This window comes from Spermophilus citellus (assembly GCF_964194105.1).
Source record: "Spermophilus citellus genome assembly, chromosome: 17".
Lineage (NCBI taxonomy): Eukaryota > Metazoa > Chordata > Mammalia > Rodentia > Sciuridae > Spermophilus > Spermophilus citellus.
The window spans coordinates 3378333-3398097 of NC_138199.1; the positions used below are offsets into that span (position 1 = coordinate 3378333).

The window sequence follows — 19765 nt, forward strand, 5'->3', positions numbered from 1 at the left end:
CTCCAGGCTTCCAGGGTCTTTGCTGCCCATGATCTCAGAAGCAGAGAGGGCCTCTTTCCCAATGGTTTTTGCTAATATCTTAGAGAAAGCTCTTACTGGCTGGCCTTTGGTCACATGCCCATCCCCAGACCACAATAGCCAGAGAGATGGGGCATTCTCTGCCAGGACTATGTCCACCTGGGAATGATAAAAAGAAAGGTGCCCTCAAAAGCTGCAACTTCAGTCCATCTCTCCCGAGTTTCACTTCCTCCTCCTATCCATCCCACAGTCCCGCTACACTGCATCACTGGTCCATGATTTTGTGCCTCCTGGTCTCCGCTCAGCCTGTTCCCTCTGCCTAAATTGCTTCCTCCTCTCTGCTTAGCTAATAATTAGCCACCCTTAAAGGCTCAGCTCAAATCCTTTTTTTTTTTTTTAAGGTACTGGGGTTTGAACCCAGTGGCACTCTACCACTGAATCACACCTCCAGCCTGTTATTACTTTTCATTTTGAGACAGGGTCTCAGTAAATTGCTGAGGCTGGCTTCTAACTTGAGCTCCTCTTGCCTTGGCCTCTCCAGTGATTGGGATTAGAGTCACGCACCACCACACTTGGCTTCCAACGCCACTCTTCTGAGAAGATTTCTTTGGGTCATAGTTTTGGGTGGCTATGTTTTAACTCTACCCAAACTGGAAGCTTTATGAAGTGTGTTCAGCTTGTCTGTAAAATTTCTGAGAAAGCACGCACAGTACCTTTCTGAAGCCAGAAAGAAACTATGGTCTTCTCAGATCATGCCTCGAGTCTCTAGCAGATAGGTCCCATGTATGTGCATTTCCAAAGAATGGGTTCACAATAGTACACAGTGGGGAGAGACTCAAACTGACTTTTAAAAAATACCTTTATTTAATTTATTTATTTTTATATAGTGCTGAGGATCGAACCTATTGCCTCACACTTGCTAGGCATGCTCTCTACCACTGAGCCACAACCCCAGCCCCTTGAACTGACTTTTGTGAAAATCTCAACCTCAAAATCATTAACAGGGCCACCAGCTAATGGCCCCTGTCTGCATCTCACTTTGCTCATCTGTAAAATGGGGAAAGTGTGACTTTTCCATAGGATGTTTATGAAATAATGGTCATAAGATGTTTAGTCCATGTAATAGTTCAAGGTAGATCTTGGAAAAAAAAGTTTAAAAAATGATCTGTCTAGTTTGGAATCTTCCCTGTAGGGAAAAAAGCCTGAAGATTAATGGTCAGAAAGAAACAGAATAGGTGCACCATAGAATCAGAAAGTATGTCTTATGTGAACGCTATTTTTATAATTACACATTACACTCTAGGGAGGAAAACTGATGAAGATCATTGACACTTGTTTATCAGGTGTGATGAATGCTCTGGAAAAAAAGCACTGCGTAAATTCAAGCAGAATTATGGGTTTAGTGGGCCTAGGAATGTAGCTCAGTGGTAAAGCAGGTGGTTAGCATGGTGTTGGGTTCAGTCTCCAACACTTAAAAAAAATCATTTATTTATTTATTGGTGCTGAGGACTGAACCCAGATTCATTTTACTACAAAATATCCTTTTGGTTTTTTATTTTGAGACAAGGTCTCACTAAGATGCCCAGGCTGCCCTTGAACTTGCAGTCCTCCTGCCTCAGGTTCTAAGTGGCTGGAATTACATTTCCACACTGGGGTTGGGACCCCCTGCTTCACCAGGCAATGCTTTCCGCTGGGCAAGCAGCCTTTCCCTGCTGTCTGCCAATCTTCCTTCCAAGTCTCTCCCTCCTTGAAGTCCTCCTTTCTTAATCTCAGAGAAATCTCTGGCCTATATCTTCTTCTTCACCCCTCTGGCCAGTCCCAGCCATTCCACCTCATTCTTCATCTGAACAAACCTCCAAATTCTTGAGAGCCCTTGTAGGCTTGGATGTTTCATGCACAGGCAAAACATCTGGCTTATCCTGTACCCTTATCTCCAAGAATGCTTCTACTCTCTGAACTTGGCAGAAACTGAATTTGAATTCCAGGACTGACATGCGCTGCCTCAGTTTTCTCACCTGGCCAAAAGGCTATTAACCTCAAGGAATTTTTATGGGGATGAATTGAGAAAGGGAACCAGAGGAAGGGTGGTATGCTTCCAATGGGGGATTGGGAAAGGGGAATGACTTGGAGAAATGTAGGAATGTTGCCTCTGACCTTGTGGGAGGGTGGTGGCCTTCTGTCTGGATGCAGGAATCCCTCCCCGCACCTCCTCAGGCTGGCCCAATCCTCTCCAACTCACTTTCCTGTCCTGTATGTTAGTCCACCACCTCTTTATCTGTATCCAGCTCTGTTTCCAAAGCACACAGCTTATCTTTGTGGCTACACACACTTGCTACTTGCTTGCCGGGTGGTGTATAGAGAAAAATCTATCCCTGTGGCCAACAGCTCTTCAAACACCCTCCCCCCTTTTTTCTTTTGGTTTCTTAAAATGTGGACAATAAGAATGTGCACCTTGTAGAATCCCATAAGTTTTTTTTTTTTTTCACCAGCATTGTTCAGTATGATAGCATCTAGCTACAGGTGACTAATTTAAATGTAAATGAATGAAAATTAAAGTTTTAAAAAAACTCAGCTTAATCACACATGACAAATCAGGTGCTTATTACCCATATGTAACTAGCGACCACCCCACTGGATGGCACAGATAGGGTATAGTTTCATCATCGAAGGATGTTCTAGGGATGGGGTTTGGCTCAGTGGTATAGCCTCTGCCTAGCGTGTGCAGGGGGCCCTGGGTTTCATCCCCAACACTACCAAGTTGGATGGTGGGGGAGCTCTGTCATACAGATCAGAGAGTGCTGGTTTGGGATAATACATGTGGACTCCGGACCACACATCAGATAGGTGTTATAACTCATTCAAAGTTGTAAAATGAGGCAGCTCTGTGATTTCTGTGCACAGTTCTGCACTCCTTGAAGTTCTAGCAAAGACCAGGGGCTCATAAGGAATGTTGGACTGGATGGGGACATTCTTCCTGGAAATGGGTTTTTGGGGCTTAGAAAGTGATGCTCTGAAGTATGGCACTTTGGCATCCTGAGTACTTTGAACTGAAGGATATTGGAGAGGCTCATAAGCAGTCTCTCTCTCTGAACTTTTTCTGCCTTTCTTTCTCCAGCTCCTCTACCACTCCCCAAGGCAGGTCATAGGAATTAGTACCCCTCTCCACCAAAGCCAGCCATAAACCCCAGACCCACTACTCTAACTTTCTCTTTCGTGTGTAAGAGCTGGTCATTGAGAAATCTTCTAACCTATCTTATCTGACAGTAGGTCATAAAACCCTCATTCTAGAGGGCATCCTGTTCTATACCTTGGAGGAAGGAATGCTACTCAGAGACCAAGAAGAACCTGGACAGCCTTTGCTACTTGCTGCACTCAGTCGATTACATTAGGTCATTTCTACAGGGTCACATTTTTACAGGGCTGCTCATTCTTTATCAAACTTAAGCATAAAAATAAACAACTTTCCCTGGGCCTTGCAGTCTTTATTCTGAAGGCTTTTCTCTTGTTAACCTGTCTTTTGGAGTATTGACTATGAACTTATGATGGGGAGGGAAAGCCATGTATACTTCTCTGTCCCTACCTGGTAGATTAAGTTTAAAATGGAGTGACAGTTCCCACTGCAAGGCAGGCATGTGAAGTGTGATTCACTGTTCTGGTGAAGAAGGGACACTGAACAGTGGGAGCCACAGCTAATCCTAGGGAGGGATGTCTAGCATCTAAAACTTCCCAGTGTTGGGATTTTTCAAAGGAAAAGTGGTCATGTGGGTTTGCAGATGTGTTAGGGTCCCTCCACCCCCATTTTATTATATTTTTGCTAAAGAAAATAATTCTAAATCTCAACTTATAAGACCCATAAGGGGTACAATTGTCCATTTGACTTCTTTATAGGAAAAATAAGTGTGTGGCTCAGAGAAGTCTAGTGACTTACCTTAGTGAGCAAGGGCAGAATGAGCCTTCTGGGCAAAGTTTCCCTGAAGTCTGAGCTTGGTAAAATGTGATGTCACCCTGGTAGCAGGGATGGTGTCCTCTACTCCCTTAAAAGCCCTGATTCATGTCCCAGATCCGCCTGTGACGGGGTCTCTGCTCACTCCCACCTAGGCTAGAGCAGCAGCTTTAAAGTGCAGCCTCCAGCTCCACCCCTCTAAGAGCCTCCCCCAGTAGCCTTTCTCAGGCTCCCTCTCATTCCAGGCATTTGAGGTTGTCCCTTCCTGTGTCCCAGTACACTGGTTGGGCACGTAGCAGGAGCCTTGTTGGGTGCTGGTGGAACCAAGGAGGAAAGGTGGTTTGCTGTTCTTGTGTACCCGTGTGTACGGGTACACACACACACACACACACACACACCCCAGGCCGGCCTGCAAGAGGGGTGTCTGTAAACCTCTGGGAAACCCCGTTGGCAGTCTACTGAAGCCTATGGACCCCTTCCCAGAATAGTTTTTAGTATATAGTTTTTTGAAATACGAGACACGTTTAGAAGTATACAAATCGAAAGGGCCCATGAGTGAATTTTCACAAAGCGGACACAACTTGTAAACTCAAGAAATCATCCATGACCAGGGTGCCCTGGGAGGCTCCCCTCTCAGTCTCCGCCTCCCCAGAGAAGGCTGAACCCTCACAACACTTTCAAGGATAAGAAGAGTTTTAAGAGTATTTGGTGGGGCAAGGGTCTGTGCGTGTGGGTGTCGGTCATGCGTGTGTGGCATTGAGGGGTCCTACCGGGGCAGCGGGACTTACCAGGTTCTGAGTGAAGACTGCAGAGGGTTTCGGTCTGGGTAGGAATTCGCCAGGGCTTGTGTGCGAGTCAGGGTTTTGGAGGGGGGTCGTCTATGGGATTCGGGCGAAAGTCGTGGGGCGCCGTGGGAATGCGGGGCGGGCCGTGGTGGGTTCTGTGAGCACAAATCCAGGGGTGGCGCGTGAGTGGGCGGGACCTCCGCCCCGGCTCTGGCACGCCCGGCCACACGTGGGCTTCGCCCTCGGAGCGAGCGGGTGGGGCCTCTCGGTGGGGACGCCGGCGGGGTCTCAGGGGCGGGGCCTCGGCGGGCTCGGAGGGGCGGGGCCGCCGGGCGCGCGCACGCCGCCGGCGCGCCCCCTCCCGGCCGCCATGTTGGCTGGTGTGTGGGTGTCAAACGGAGCCAGACGCGGCGGCAGCGGTGGCTCCGCGGGTTCCGGTGGTTCCCGCCTCTCCAGCGCTGCCAGAGCTCCAGCCGCGTATTCGCAGCGGCCGGCAAGAGCCGAGGTGAGTGGGACCTGAGGGACTCGTGAGCTGGAGCGGGACCACAGGGTACGGGCCCTCCCTCGCCCAAGGCGCGGACGCCCCCAGAGCGCAGGCTCTCCCCAAGCTAGCAAGACCCCCCGCCGAAGCATGCACCGCTGCCGCCGCCCCGGCTTCTTGACACCACTTCGGGCGGGACCGTCTTCTTTCTAAGTAGGCCCGCCCCACAGGCTGGAGCGTGGACCCCTCCTCATCTGGATCCCTCTTTCCGCTGCAGCCCCCACCCCCCCTCCACCCCGGTTCCCTATCTGGAAGCTCTTCCTTTTATATTCTTGGGAGTCCGGGGCTTCCTTCCCTTCTCTTCAGATCTGGGAGCTCCCTTGGGTTTGGAACAACCCCGCCCCTCTCCCCAGAGCACATTCCTGTCCTCTCTGGGGCCAGGCAAGTCCCTTCCTCCGGAGCCCAGCCAGGTCTCCCTCCCGCCCCCAGGCAGAGCACAGCCCGGCCTCCCTCTAGGAATCGGGCGGGGGGAGGGTCCCCTTCTCTGTCCAGGATCCCGGCTCATATCCTTCTCTTGCAGGCTGGAGCGGGGGGGGGGGCTTTCCTTCCCGGAGGACTAGGTTTCCCCCTCCCCAGCCCCCACTCGCACAGCACAGAGGGGACGGGGGCGGCAGAACCAAGCTCCAGCTGCCTTTTGTTCCGCGTGGGATGGCAGAGACCTGGCCCCGGCGGTCTTACTTGGCTAATCGGGGTGGGTGAATGGTGCGTGGGGGCCAGCCATCTCTTTTCCCTTGGGGCGGCTCCCTGGGAGCAGGAGTCCAGCGCGTTGGGAGAGGCAGGCCTTTCCTAGAGGAGTCCATGCCAACAGGTTTTTGTTTGCGACCTGAAGTTGGCCCAGTGGCTTTGCAGGGGGGGAGCTTAAGCTCCCTAGATACCCCAGCAGAGCCTGTGAAAGTTCATTCCATGACCCCTGACTGAGTCCGGCAGGTCCCTTCACTGTGTGCTGCCTTGGGGACGCATTTGAAGTCTGTTTTAAAAAGAAGAGAGGGCTTAAAAACCCTCACTGGGTTTCTGATGGAAGAAACTGAGGCCCAGATATACAGCGATTTGCCCAAGGGCACACAGCGATGCTGTGTCAGTGCCAGAGCTGGAAGCTAGCTCCTCATGACAATTAAGAAAATTTTAGAGATGTTTAGACACCCCACCCCCCCACCCCACCCCGCATCCCACCGCCTGCCTTTTATTTTTAACATTCACACAAGAAAATGTGCAGGAAAAGATGAGAGGTATGAATGCTTTCTTTCCACTTGCAGAAAATATCCCGTGAAAGAAGAGATTGGAAGAGGGGATTGAAATGTTTGAAAAAGGTGAATTTTAATTATCTACACTCCTCCATTATATAATGTAATGAAGATTTGGCATCTTGTAGTTCTAGAGATGGAATGATAGGTACTGACAGAATCATATACTGAATCCTGCACAGTAGTGATTGAGTTTGCACTGATAATTAAGTTTTCATCTGTATTTAAATAAACATCAAAACGAACTACAATTTGTTTCTGAATGGTACTTGTTTAGTTGCTTGTGTTTGGGACAAAAGATTGTGTTGGTGAAATACAACTAGATGTCAGCTTTTACTTGTCAGCATTTTTACTTTGACATTGTCAAAGTTTGTTTCCTTATTTTATGGGCTGGTTATCTTTATCAGTCTGCCTGGGCATTGGCTATTAAAAAGTTTGGTAAGCTGGGCAAATTGATGTACACCTGCTACTGGGGAGGCTGAGGTAGGAAGGATCCAAGTTTGAGGCCAGCCTCAGCAATTTAGCAAGACCTTGTCTCAAAATAAAAAAATTAAGAAGGGGTGGGGATGTAGCTAGTGGTAGAGTGCCTCTGGGTTTAATCCCCAGAACAACAACAACAACAACTACAATCTATAAAGAGTTTGGTAAAGTATAAATTATTCTAAGGCATGATTCAGGCTGCCTGCATCCTACAAGCCCCTGGACACAGAGCAAGTCCTATGGGATGTACCTGTCTCTCCTGAGGCTTTTTGCCTCCCTGAACCCTGTGCTGGAGGGATGAGTAGCTCTATGGGCACTCTCTTCCACCAAGCATTTGACGTGTGAGGAAACGTGAAACTTTTATGTGATAATACCTAGCATGGTTAGCAGTCTTGAAAAGTGACCCATCCTTTAGAAAGTGTAGAAATATGGTTGCCTCTTATGTAACCTTCTTTCATAACGAGACATGGATTTCCCAAGAATGAAGATTCCTGCAAAAATAGTTGAAAAGTTGTTGGGACACTGATTTATTTTAATGTTTTGGCTTTCCTAAAAGTTAAAGGGTCTTTTGTTTTTTTTGAAAATATTTTAGGAGGACTTGTAACTTTCAGTTCTTTGTGGAATAAAGTGCTAAGAGTGAATTCCATGAAGAACCATGGAATTGTCATTGTCATGCTTTTGGGATGCACCAGAAATGTTTCTAAGTGTTTTTGCAGTTGTTCTCACTCCTTTCCAGAGCCTTTCTCTCATGTTGATGGGGTATGAATAATTATTTAGTGCCATCAATACCTGGTGATCCTGAGCCTTGGGGAAGTCAAAGAGCTTGGATTTAGCGGTTTGAGATTGGAGAGGATGTGTCTGTTGAACTTTTAACTCATACGTTCAGTTCAAACAAACCTCTCTGTCAAGCCTTTGCCAGTGAACTCCACTGGTAATTGGGTCCCTCTCCTCTGCTCTCCTAGACTCCTCACGTCACATAGTGTTGGAGCACTTTGTACCTTTGTGTCTGAGGCATTTGTGATACTGTGACATCTTTGAAGCCAGTGGTTGCCCTCTCTTTCCTTACTTCTCTAGGGTCTGGATCAGCCTGTGACATATGGCAAGTGCTTAGTAAAAGTCTGTTACAAGTAGTCCTTGGGGCAGGGGAACACATTTTTATTAATCCCTTCTGCAGGCTCCACTGTTGTTTTGCTTTTGCATAAGCCACCATAGTTGGTCCTGCAGTCATGTATCAGTCACACATTCCCTTTCTACAGATGAATTAACTGAGACCCAGTGGGCTTAAGTCATGTGCCCTAGATCACATGGCCAGTGACAGGACTGGCATTTGAACAGGTGTGTTGGACTCAAGGATATTATTATACCTGTGCCCTCAATTGAGAAACCCAGTCTCAGGGAAGAAGTGATGTACTGCAAGTAATGCAGGATGTTATAATTGAAATTCTCACATTTTGTTTTTGTCAGATGCATTTGTGAAATGACCATGTCCATCTGTTGTGTTTTTAAAAATTGACAAGCTTTTTGATAGTCTGTGGAGTTTTCTTTATTTCTTTCTCTCTCTCTCTCGCTCTTTTTTTTTTCTTTTTCTTTTTTTGGTACTGAGGATAAAACCCAGGGTGCTGTACTGCTGAGCTATATCTCTAGCCCTTTTTATTTTTATTTTTTGAGACAGTGTCTCACTAAGTTGCTGAGACTGGCCTTAAACTTGTGATCCTTCTGCCTCACTCCTGAGTTGTGGAGATTGCAGACATTTATGTGCCACTGTGCCCAGCAGAATTTTATTTCTTAATTAGCTTGTTCCATGGTATCTAAAAGAGAAATTTAGAAAAACAAATACTTTGACATGAGTGTATGTGAAAGTAAGTGTGTATTGAATATTGCTTCCATCTATGGATGTGTTTGCTCATACTTATTTCCAGATAAGTGATTAAGTCTTCTTGCATTGTAAAAGTTTTCAAAGCTGTTTCAGCAGTCTTCAAAAGAAAGCAACAGCAAAACAAACAAAAAAACTCCCTATGATTTCACATCAGCATTTAGCATAGATATTACCATCCATCTGTGAGTGGCAAAACTGAGACTCAGAAAGATTAAGTAATGTAGGAAGACCTGCTGGGCATAACCAAGGATTCAAATGAGGTCTGTATGATTCCCAGACCTGGGTCCCTTCTATTCTAGTAGTTCCTGTAGAAAACTGCCATAGAATAATGACTGTTCATTTATATTATAGGATACATCTGATCTGGAAATCACCATCATATTTTCTCAGAAGATTAGGAATTGTGAATGAGATTTCTGGCTTTCTCCTAACGTTAGGATCTATGAAAGCACTGCAGTTTGAATGTCAGTAATTTAATGGGCCGCTTTATCAGACAGACTCTAGATTAGAATTTGATTGGGGGCGGGAAGCCTCCTTTTTTGAACCAGATTTGCAGCATTGTTACAATGTTCTCTATATGCATTAGATTCTTTGGGTGACTCATCCCCAGTGCTTCCAGGTACTGGAGCCTGCTTTGTGCACAAAGGCCTTTGGCTGGTTTCATTTCCTGTTGGTCCTGGTCTAGGCAGTGTGTATAGCAGCACTTTTAAGCCTATTCTAGACACAGAAAAGGTAACTTAATTCTATTCAAAGCAGTGTAAGGAATTGGGCACACAGAGGGCTGAAATATAAGGGACTCCTATCTCCTGTTCATGTAGCCCAGTTGATCAATAGAACAGGGAAAAATAGGCTCATCCTGGGGAATGGCTGGCCATCTAGGGCTAATGCATGGCGTAGATTTAAAGTCATTTATAATTAATCGCTTCTAAGTGCAAGACTGCATCTTTCCTCTTGCTCCCACTGCTTTTTGGTATTGTCGTTGTCACAACATGGCAGTTTTGTATCTGAGAGCACCAAATGGCACCCACAGTTTGTCTACAAAGGCCAATGTGGCAGATGGCTTTGAAATCAGATATGGGTACTAGGGGGCCTCTTGGCTAGGTGACTTGTGGCACTTCAATCATTGAAGTTTGGTTTCCTCCTCTATAAAGTGAGGCTGGCAATGACCACTTCATGGAATAGACTTGCTGTGTTTCTCAGACTGTAGTGTGCATCAGAATTACCCAAAGGCTGGCTGGGTCAACACATTGCTGGGCTCTACTGCAATGTTTCCATATAGTATGTGATGCCTTGGAGTGTGTGTTTTTAACTAGTTTCCAAGTGCTGCTGATCCTTGGAAAGGATAAGACTTGGGAACTCTGGCCTGAGGACTGACGAAGCAGGCACTTTAGGTGTCTAGCACCGACCAGTAGTGCAGAGGAAATGCAAAATGACACTTTTCTTTCTTTCTTTCTTTTTTTTTTAAAGAGAGAGTGAGAGAGGAGAGAGAGAGAGAGAGAGAGAGAGAGAGAGAGAGAGAATTTTTTTTTTAATATTTATTTTTTAGTTCTCGGCGGACACAACATCTTTGTTGGTATGTGGTGCTGAGGATCGAATTTGGGCCGCACACATGCCAGGTGAGCGCGCTACCGCTTGAGCCACATCCCCAGCCCCAAAAATGACACTTTTCTACTTCTGAAATGCTTCTAAATATTCACTCTGAAGATGGTGGTGTGACTTGGAAAGGAAATTTGGGTTCTCAGAGAGATGTTTTCACTTTGTTATTTCTTAATTGTAACTTGGGACTGTGGTCACAGGCATTATTAAGCATTATGTACATTAGTTGGAACATTTTCCTTAAAGAAGGGAATGTCGGTGGCCTACCAAAAGGCAGTTAGCCTTTCTGTTGGAAAAGCAGGTTCATCAAACCTACACATCTGGCAATATGTTCGCTATTGAGGCTTTTTAGAAATGCAGCTTGGAGAGAGGTTAGGGAAAATGGTGGTGGTGATGCTTCTGAGCAGAATCTCATGGGGCCATTAGTAATGGGCTATTGGTGTTTAATGGAAAGTCACTCCTAACAATTCAGATTGATTTAATATTTTTTGATGTTTAGAGTTTGGGAAAAAATATACCTTTTGCCTAGTAGTAGTTAGCTTATCCTTCAAAAACAAACATTGGGGGTGGTATGCGTGTGAGCTCTGTTGGTTTTTTAATGTCTTCTGTGTGCTAGGCCCTAGTTATGCCTTTTATGCGCAGTATCTGATTTAATTATCTCTGCCTGTCCTGTAAAGCCTATCAAGTTTCTCTTTTTGCATTTGTGGCCCCAGGCCACACAGCCTTTGAGTGCTCCAGTTAGTATTAGTGCCCTACCTGTGTCAGACTCAGAACCACATCATTTCCACTCCTTCATTCTGTATTGTGCTCCCATTATCTCACTTCACCCTCATAGCAGCCTTCATAAGTAGGAATTTCACAGATGAGCCTGCTGAGATTTTGACGGGGTGAGTTTGGCCATGTGCACCTACCCAAGTGACTCAACAGGACCTGAATTCAGTCCTATACCTGTCTCATTTTGGAGCTTTATGAAGTCATTTCTGTGACAACAGCTCACCTCCCTGTCCAGGATCACAGAAGTAAATTCAGAGATGCTCAGCAGCCTGGATGTGTGCAACAGGGACCTGGGGGTAATCCAGCTGGGTTGACTGGGAGGAACTCTGTGTGGGCTGGTAAGGGTTTTTGTGTTTGCAAAGCTGTGTTAAAATAATTGTCTAAATTGCTCTTTGAGGGAAGGGGACTTTTCTTTTTTCTTGGTAAGCCTGAAGCTCTGTACACTGGTTCTGTAAACATTACACATGGGTACCAAAGGACTAAAATAATGCTCTGGTAATGCTGTTGTTAAAAGGGTGATCAAATTCATGCAGAAGAACTTGGTGTGCTTAAAAAGTTCCATGTAAATAAAAATATAAAGAATCCCCTTCCTTGGTAGGCAGTTACCACATGTGTTCTAGCCAGTGGGTAGTTTTCTCAGGAGTGTCCTAAGGAGGCTGTGGTGTGTGGGCACTTTTCCAAGATTTGAAAACTGCCTGCAGCTCTTGATCCAAGGATGGTAGATAGCTTTGTGTTGGTGCCTGTCCTGCACTTGTGAGAGGCTCTGGAGATTTGGATTAGTTTGTTGTTTTGTAAACTCTAGGACTCTGAAGTGAATAAATCAGTGTGAGCAGAATGTTGCTGTTAAATGATAGCCCCATCCCCCACTCCAGCAGTCATAGCAGTAAAGGAATGCTGACAGGCTAAATGTGATTCACATTTTTTTCTTGAAAGCAGGTCCTCCCTGTGTGCCTGTTTGATACCAGAGCTGTCCTGGGATATAGTGACTCTACTTTGGGTCAAAAATTTGGGAAACCATGTCAAAGAAAGAATTTTTATACTACTTTACAAGAGGTAGCCAGGAGACGTAGAAGTATAGGCATTTCAAAGACAGTTTTGTGACAATAGGGCAGGATATCTGAGGTCAGTGTCAGCCTGGAAAATTTGTAATACATGGCCTTTGGAGTCAAATTGCTGGGTGTAAATGAAAAACCATGTTTCTGGCCACTAGGAGCTTAGTCTAATTGAGAAGACAAAATTAATATTTGTGAGACAGAAACTAGCAATGTGTTGAGCTGTGAGTTTGATTCTTTGTCAGGAGGCGAAGAATAGAGAAAAAATCTGGAAGAGTAAGGGAGAAGGTAGGATTTAAGTTGAGTCTTGAAGGAAAAGGAAGGGGAAAGGCAGATAGGAAGGCATTTCAGATCCAGGAACAGCAGGAAGCAAAGCTTGAGGTGAGCTTGCGCATGGTGCAGGTGGTGGTGTGTTTCTCTATCCATCCACCTGCATGTGTGCAAGCTCCTGAAGTAGCTCTGCCTGGTAGTAATATGCTTTCTGAGTGCAGTGAAGACTGACTGAGATGGCTCTGATGTGGCAGCATCCTTGGGGGTTTTGTTTTGTTGGCAGTAGATAGTTTGGTAGTTCTTGAGTGTGTGCCACCTCTAGTGTTTGAGGAAGGGTCCTCTGGCAGGCCCAGTGGAGTGGAGTACTTCCTATGAGTGAGTCTGACTAGATTCAGATTCCATGATAGGGTGTGCAGGGAGGCCAGAATCCAGCTTTGTTTGGGGAGAGGTGAGGACCTCAGTGCAGGCTGGGAAATTTGGATTTGACACATTGGGAGCCTGCAGATCTTATCTCTGGTTTGCACCTGCAAACCACGTGGCCTGGAAAGCTTTTTAAAAATGCCCCATGGAGCCCCACCCCAGGCCAATCAAGGTGGAGCCAGTAATTTTTAGAAGTGCCCCAGACAAATCTAATGGTCTGTGTGGGTTGAGAAGCAGATCTGTGTGCTCAGGGGAGCCTCTGGGAATGTCAGAGATTGGAATGTGGGAGTAAATGGAGCCAGAGAGGAGGAAGCTTTTGCAGTAATGAGTTGTGGGTGCTGGGGCTCTGAGTTGTCTTGGAGTAACTGTGGATGGGTCCAGAAAGGAGGAGGGAGGGCCACCAAGTAGGTGGGATCTGGCTAGAGCCAGACTTTGAGCCAACTTTGAGGGATTGAACCCAGGGGAGCTTAACCACTGAGCCATATCCCCAGTCCTTTTCATTTTTTATTTTTTAAAAATTTACTTGTAGATGGACATAATTCCTTTATTTTGTTTATTTCCACAGTGCCTCACGCGTGCTAGGCAAACACTCTACTACTGAGCCGCAACCCCAGCCCTCAGTTTATTATTTTGAGACAGGTTCTTACTAAATTGCTTAGGGCCTCCTTAAACTACTGAGACTGGCCTTGAACTTGCAATCAAATCCCAGACTTTGAGCCAACTCTGAGCCAGCTTTGGAGGAGGGGGTTAGTTTAGTGGCGTGTAAAGAAGGCCAGAGAGAGCAGGAGGAGAGATTGTGAGCACCTGTTTGGTAATCCTTTCTGCCTGAGCCCTAGGCATGGAGCAGGCAGAGCAGGTTCTTATCTGTTCCTTCAAGCTTGCCAGCCAGGTTCCTTCCCACACCCTGAATTATAATGACCATAGCAAGCAATGCTTGTAAAATTAAAAAACTGCGTTTCTTTAAGGTAATTTTATTAAAGATGGTTGTATTATAGAGTTCTTAATTCGGATAGATTCACTTTACTAGATAAAGGTTGGAAGTGAGGTTTTACCTGGTACATTTAATACTTGTAATAAGGTCATGCATGGGATTTTGGGGGAAAAAATCATTCATAGTCCAATTCAGTTTATTTACTATTTCATGCTTATTGAGCACATATATATTATGTGTACCAGGTTGGGATATGTGAATGAATAAGATGTAAATATTGCCTTCAGATAGCTTTGGGTCTGTAAGAGGGTGTCTCCTGATGTAAGGACAGGTAACATTATCCCTAGGAGAGAGAGAGGTGCTTGTAGAGAAGTTTAGGAACTGGTATCTGACACTAAGGATGGAGTCTGGGAATCAGAGACGGCTTCAGGGGAAATGATCTGGAAGTTGAATCTTGAAGGAAAGCTGTGCACAGTGGTGCATGCCTGTAATCCCAGGGACTGTGAGGCTGAGGCAGGATTGTAAATTCGAGGCCAGTTTCAGCAATTTAACAAGGCCCTAAGCAATTTAGTATGAACCTGTCTCAAAATAAAAAAATGAAAAGGGCTGGGGATATTGTTCAGTGGTTAAGCTCCCCTGGGTTCAATCCCTCATGCATCCCTGCCCCCACCCCCCCAAAAAAAAATCTTGAAGGAAAAGTGGAGGAGAAATTTGAAATGAGAATAGATGAACCCAGGTCATTGGTGTTGTGTGGTGCAGAGACCTGGAGGCCTACTATCCAGCCTGGGCTGATTTAGGAGGAGAAAGGGCTGGACATGTGTCAGAGGCCCAGGTGTGGGCTGACCAGGCTGTTCAGGCAGGACTGGTGAGAGCTGGGTGAGATTTGACTTGTGGTCCATGTTTTCACACGGTCATTTGGTGGTGAATGGGCAGAGTTGCAGGTCCTCCACTTGACTCCTAAGCAGAGCAGCTCTGCTCTGATGAAGGTGGGGAACTCAAAAGAGCTTTAGAAAGTGTTTCTGTATGGTTTGAAAACAGCCAAAGTGGCCTCCTTGCTGAGGGTACTGGGGAGCCAGGATGTGCAGAGTGCCCTTTGGGTGGCTGGGAGGGAGGTGCTGAGGCTTCTTTCAGAAGACCTGAATAGCCCTTCTGCAGTGAGGAGGGTGGAGTTGAGAGAAGTTCCTGTCCCACCCTGTCCTCCGGGCCAGTTTCTCTGGGCCTGGTGACGCCTCTGGGATTTGCTGGTGCTTCAGTGAACCAAACCCTTGGGACTAAAACTCCTGTAGTTAAACAGCTCTGTTTTCCAGAACTCCCTGGAGAATTTTGTGACCAAGGTAAAGATAAGGGAATGCATGTCAGAGAGCCACTGTTCCTGCTTGTGCTGAGGAGATGGTCCCAGCCCTTAACTTTCCTCTGTCTGGATTGGAAAAAAGGTGTCTTTTGGTGAATCTAGACCACAGAGGTGTCTTGTTTGCCTGTATGTACTGTATCTCTTTTTAAACAGTGCTATCTTCATTTCCTATGGCTACTGTGACATGCTTTTGTATAGGGTAGAGGAGGCTAAGATCATGTTGTCATCAATGGCTGCATTCCTTCTGGAGGTTCTAGGGGAGAATCTATCTCCTTGCCTTTTCCAGCTTCTAGGCCTTCTGTATTTCTTGGTTTATACCCCTTTTGTCCTCACAGCTCGTTTTTACTGTCCTGTCTTTCTCATGGCATCACTCTGATTCTTCTGTCTCCCAATTCCACTTTGAAATTCTCTCGTGATTACATTGGGTCTACTGGGTTTTCCAGGATACTTTCCCTATTTTCAAGTCAGCTGATTAGAAATTTGTAATTCTGTCTGCTACCTTAGTTCCTCCTTTGCCTTGTAACCTAAAATATCCTCAGCTTCCAGGATTAGGATGTGGACATCTTTGAGAGGTCATCATTTGCCTACTGTACTTGCCAACATGAAAATCAGGAGATCTCGCATAGCTATCCACACTTGCGGTTTCATAGACAAATCAGAACACTTGGCAGCTGGGGGCTGCACTGTTGCCTGGTAACAGTGGGTTGGAGCCAGTGTTGGCGCCATTTCTAGATGGGTCTTGTGTGTGCTAGTTCTCTGTGGGCCCCAGCCCTCCTCCTGGTGCCCACTCATTTCCTTTAGTTTTCTGGTCTTTACTCTGGGAGAAAGGAACTTACAGAGTTCAGTTGTGGCAGGGTCCCATGTTCAGGACAATTGAGTTCTCCACCTTCCTGTTTTGTGCCTTTCTTCTCTCCCCCAGTAACTCATCCCCACTGATGCCTCTTCTTCTGCCTCTGCCTGGCAATGCCATCTCCTCTCTTGACCAAGGGCTTTATGCTCCACAGCATCTCTGATGCTATTTTAGGTAGTATTGTTTGTGCCATGACTCCTGGTCTCCTGGTTCTCTCCTTTTTTGGCATCCAACTCTAGTACATTCTGGTACCTTCTGCTCTGTCTTGCATTGGAGTTTGTAACAAGCAAGTCTTTAAATGTAACTTTAGAGCCAAAACCATCAAAAGAATGATATAACAAGCATGTAGTTAAACATCTCTCTGCGTGCACTCTTCTGGACACTGGGAATGCAACAGAAAACAAGGTAGAGACTCCCTGTCTGCCTCCTCTGCAAGTCTGGTCCTAGTAGAGGGATAGGGAGAACCAAGTGAAATGGCAAGTACATTGTCTACTTCCTGTTGCATCTAGGAGTCTCTGCTTCTTTCAGTCCTGAGTCTGGAGGTAAACTCTGTTTGCACTGGGTTAAAGGTATTTTGCTGAAAGATCCAATGTTCTTTCTAGACATTGCCTGGACCCAGCTGATAGTTGAATTTTCATCAGGCATCTCAGAGGCCTGGGTATCAGGTTAGTTTGCAGCGTGAAGTTCCAAGCCAAACTCTCAGAACTGCTGTTTGGTGGTATGAACTAGGGTTCTGGTTATAAGGAACCCTTTGTATGATCTCCTGTGGAGGGATCTGCCATACCGGAGTCCAGGAGGGATTGTTACCGTCATGGAACAGAACTGGGTTTGGTAGGATGTTTTCTATTCAGGGCATTGATTTCAGGAGAGTTAGTGGGCAGCTGTTAATAGTAGCTGGATGCTGACAGGTCGATACCCTTCTCAAGGCTGATTTTGTGGAACCATCTATATTCTGAGAGACATGGTAAAAGTGGCCCATGCCACAACTTTGGTAGTTATAGTTATGGAACTGGGGTGGGGCATACTCTGCTATACCATGCTGTATGTTCTCTTTTTGGAGGGCCTGAGGGAGCATTCATCTAAGGTCCCAGACAAGGGAAATCTCTTGAATCTGGTTTATCCGTTGTAGACAATGTGAATCCTTTTCACTTTAACTACCAGGAACCTCAACTCCGAACCAGTCATTTATCTATTCCAGCTGTAGTGTGACCTGCAGTTTGGCTTTCTGGCCCAACTTTTGTCTTTTCCTCACTTCTCTGTTGCTTGGGTTCTTCATTTACTTGCTTATGTTCTCTGAATTTCTTTAAGCTAGTGATTGCCAACTATGGTTGTATTTTAATCAGCATGACCTGGGGAGTTTTTTTTTTTTTTTTTTTTTTTTTTCTAAAGCACCAATGACTAATGCTTGGTCCCTACCTCCTCCTGTTTTGATCATTCTAGAATGGGGGCTGAGTATAAGTATGCTTCCAAAGTTCTCAAAGTTCACTCATCTGGCCTTGTTTTGAACTGTTCCTTTTAGGTTATTTTGAAAAGGTTGGAGTCTGGGAGAATAGCCAAACCAAAGGATAGTAGTCTGAGCCTCAGGGATGCTGAATAAAGAGGATTATATAATTTCCAGTGGCTTCTTTCCTATGGCACTGCAGGACAATGCTGAGACACTCTTCTCCTTGTCTGTAACTGCTGGAGGCTCAGCTCACAGCATATTGGGTAGGAGCAATTCTTGAGATTCAGCTCTAAAGCCTTTGGGCCTGTCTTCCAGTGGTATGGCTTTTTAAACATTTTGGGCCATTCAGGACCCACTTCCCTTGCTTGGAGCCTAATTTATGCTTTATATCATTTAGTATAGGTTGTAATTATAAAGAAGACCTTTTATGTAAAGAGAACATTTAAAACACAGTCTTTGCATCTAATCTAATTCCTCCTATGCTTTAAAAAAGGAAGAAAAAATCCTATTATCCCTCTTTTAAAGAAAAATAAGAAATGATGAAATAATGTGTTTTTTCTTTGTTCATTTAAAAGAATGTATTTTATCAGTATAAGAAAAAGGCAGGTAGCACAACAAATTACTATGTAACCTGATTGCAAAGTATTGAGTAGGTGTTCTTTAAACAAACTAAGTCCCTAATTCCTCTCTCCTCCAATCTCCATTTTCATTTAGTTCTTTTGCCTTTGAAGAAACATCTTGCTAACTTTATTTCTTCCCCACCATCTTATAATCACTCGTTTCTAAAGACTAGTTAAAGTCAGCTGTACTAAAATAGATGATATGCAATATAGTATTTCTAGGCAGATTTCATTTTTTTTGTGCTAAATGCCCTGAGATTATTAAGGATATCTGTTTTACTGGTGGAGAGGCAGGGAGGAACTTTAGCTTCTCTCCTTATCATAAGGGTCACTACTGTCATGCCATAACAAAAGACAGGTTTACAAGAGAAAAACAACTCCTTTCTATAATCATTGTTTTAAGTGACAAGGGAGCCTTCATAATGACCGGGAAAAATGGGGAAAATGTCTATTTCATGCATAGGTTCTGTGAAGCAGAAACAGCTATGAGAAATGTGATTGGACAAAAAGGGTAGATCCCAATAGTAATAGATTGAGCTGGGAAACCTGACAAGATTCAGATTATTCTTGTCCTCTCAGTTGTAGTATTCCTTCTTTCACGTTTGGGATGAGACCTTTTGGAATAAGGGTGTTGTGATCTATTACTGGACAAAATAGGTCAGAGAATTTCTCTCCCCCCATCTACCACAAGGAATTGAATGTAAGGGCACTCTATCCCTGAGCTGCATCCTCAAGTACCCTGATTTTTTTTTTTTTTTTTTTTTTTAATTTTGATTCTGCTAAGTTGTGCAGGCTGGCCTAGAACTTGTGGTTCTCTGTTTCAGCCTTCTGAGTTGCTGGGATTACAGGTGTGTGCCATTGTTTCTGGCCAGATAATTCTTTATGGCCAGCATCTTATAATCACTAGACAGAGGGATGTGTTGACTGGGGAGGAGGCTAATCTTTCTAGTTTTTATGGCTGGCTTTGGGGAAAAAGGCTCTCTAGTTTCTGCGACCTGACTTGGGGAAGAGGAATCCTGATTTCCATAACTCACTCTGGGGGGAAAAAGAGGGATGACAGGAAGATAGGAAAAGGTCAGAAAGATTTTGGTTCTGAGGCTTTCCAGTGTCTTTTGGTTCAAAGTACCCAGCATGCCAAAGTGCTATATTTTGGGGTATCATTCTTTGAGCCCAGTGATGGTCATCAGAAAATTTAGAAGTACATGTAAGTAGAAAGGACTAAACTACAACTTGGTCTTATAACTGTAATTACTATTGCTATTTTGGTTTATTTCCTTTACATTATTGGTGTTTGTTTTTTACTACCCCGAGGTCTTTGTGATCTGTTTAACTGTCATGGCAAGGCTCAGAGTTTTCCCTTAAATGGCCATGCTGGGAGAGGTCTGTCATCTTTTGTGATTTGTGTTCTTTCCAAGGAAGCTATTGCTCCCCACCTCCCATGCTCCAGGTGCTGGGGGATCTGCATTCTTCTTCAGGAGGCCTGGGGGAAGCTGTCTAGTAGGGGTGAGGCTTTGCTGGACTAAGAGAGTTTGATAAGTACCTGCATGCAGGTGGAGGAGGGTGGGGGAATAAA

General features: G+C 45.2%; 1 protein-coding gene across 8 annotated transcripts in view; it reads left to right on the forward strand.

The window, feature by feature from the left end:
- EPN2 (epsin 2) overlaps positions 1–19765 on the forward strand; it is a 175099-nt gene that overhangs the window by 81244 nt on the left and 74090 nt on the right. For 2 of the 8 annotated variants that reach the window (XM_081272029.1, XM_081272033.1), the window contains exon 1: positions 5008–5251. The exons of 1 other annotated variant lie outside the window; for it this stretch is intronic. The gene's annotated coding sequence lies outside the window, so the exon portion shown is untranslated. Of the gene's footprint in view, positions 1–5007; positions 5252–6540; positions 6595–19765 lie in introns of those variants that run through there. 5 more of the 8 variants (XM_081272034.1, XM_081272035.1, XM_081272030.1 and 2 more) reach the window with 4 other exon arrangements.